Source organism: Daktulosphaira vitifoliae, unplaced genomic scaffold (assembly GCF_025091365.1).
Source record: "Daktulosphaira vitifoliae isolate Bord-2020 unplaced genomic scaffold, ASM2509136v1 Scaffold_3, whole genome shotgun sequence".
NCBI classification, from domain to species: domain Eukaryota; kingdom Metazoa; phylum Arthropoda; class Insecta; order Hemiptera; family Phylloxeridae; genus Daktulosphaira; species Daktulosphaira vitifoliae.
In genome coordinates, this window is record NW_026099574.1 from 1,719,909 (window position 1) to 1,722,001 (window position 2,093).

Here is a 2,093-nt window from a genome sequence, read left to right on the forward strand (position 1 = left end):
ACTACTTGTGTACTGGGAACCAAGTACGTCTTACTGTTAACAACTGTAATGTTGTTACCAGAATATTATAAAATATATAATAAAATATTTTCAAAAGTTTCTTAAAATTCTTATACGGGATAGTTATAATTTATTATTATTACTTACTTTTAATCATTTCATCCTCATTAGCTTCAAAATCAAAAGGTTTATCATCATCAACAAATTTATATATTTCATAAGGTACTTTTTTTCCTACATCATTAGAAACTGGACGAGATGAGAATAATAATCCAAAAACTGAATTGAATGGACCGTTATCACATTGACCTGTCCTGGCAATATAATTTGCATATGACTGTGCAAAAACATCCAACTAAAGATCATATTATTGTATTAATTACGTTAATATACTAGTAGTATAAAAGATAGTTTTTAAATATAATCTTGAGCGATTTTAATTAAATGTTCAAAAATATATGTAGTATAATAAGATATATGACCATTAGTTATGAAGCTATTTACATTTTTATAACTAACGCGAGAGTTACAACAGGTGAATCGCAGGTTTAAGTTGTCATTTGAATTATTAAAATTAATAAACCCAACCCAACCTTATTATGTATTGTATGTCATTATGTATGTCATTTCAAAATTTACTGGAACGGAGGAAATTTTTTTAACAGCCCACCATTTTACAAAGCCGCTTGTTTCATTCGATTCATTTATTAATACCTTAACTCTATTACACTTAATATAAAAAAATTATCATGACAGATATTTCGAAAATCATTTAGACGATAATAAATTAATAATTTTCAATGGAATAAAATGTTTATAAAAATAATTAAAATAGATATTCGATAGTTTAAAATATTCAAAAATTCCCATTACTAGTAAAAACTTATGATGAATCTGATTACGGTGACAAAGAGAAAGATTTTTAAAAGGAAGCTTATTGTATATTTTGAATAACTAAATAGGCAATATTAAGTATCATAGTCATTGAATACAAATTAATTTTCACTACATTTCTTAGATAAATTGTATTTTATTGAAGAACGGTTGACTTAAGGTATGGTTCGATCAGCAAGAGTGCAATTGATCGACCTCAGTTTTCAAATGTTTGTATTGCTACCCTCAAATGTCGTCTAAATGTTCTATGGACACTAAATTAATATAAGATACTATGATAAGTTTCCAAAAGCTAATAACTTTTTACTTATTACTATTTATTTAAAAATTATTTACTTCATTATTTTGTTTAAGAGGTTCTACACCATGCCAATTTCTAATACTATTTATTGAAGATAAATATTGTCTTTTTATTTTAGAATGCATGTCCATATCATGTCCCATTCCTTCATAGTAACCCATAAACTGTGAGTGATCATGTTTTAAATGTTTATCAAATTCGGACCATGCTTTATCTAAGCTGTACAAAAAATGTTTTTTTAAGACTTTACAACAATTTTTAATTTCGATACGAGAATAAGTATGTATTAATTTTACTATGATTTGTTTATTTATTTTTTTTATAAATCTGACACTTTACCTACCCACAGAGAGGGATTAATAATGACAACTTTTTTACAAAAAATAAACTTTTTCAACTTAACTTTAAAAGTGTTCCGGAAAGTCTGACACTTTTATATATATCTTAAATTAGAGCTAATGTAATATGCTTTATCGTGGAAAAAACAAATTTCGGACTTTATTTTGTCTTCACGGTTAAAATGGCTACCGAATGATATTTTTATGTTAAAATTCTCGATTTTATATTTTTAACTTTATTATGCTATAACTTTTTGAAAAATGTATGGATCAATACAATTTTTTCATGAGAAGTACTATTTATGTACATCTTTCATTCGACATACTTTATCTTAACCAGGATATAAATAAGGAAATAGGAGATCATATAGCTTTTAGAATAATCCACCAATTTTAGCTTCGATGCGAAGCTGAGAAGGTATTGGTTTTACTAAGATGTGTTTTTTTTTTTTTAGTGTCTGTTACCACTTTTTCTCAGCTCTCACCGAACCGATTTCTTTCAATGATACGTCAAAAGATCACAAATCGTATCTAGTCGAAGACATTACCCTTAAAAATTG

The 2,093-nt window shown here is 26.4% G+C and overlaps 1 protein-coding gene across 1 annotated transcript in view; it reads left to right on the forward strand.

The window, feature by feature from the left end:
- Nucleotides 1-2,093, forward strand: part of LOC126900929 (protein monoglycylase TTLL8-like) — a 12,322-nt gene that overhangs the window by 3,358 nt on the left and 6,871 nt on the right. The gene's annotated exons all lie outside the window — the stretch shown is intronic.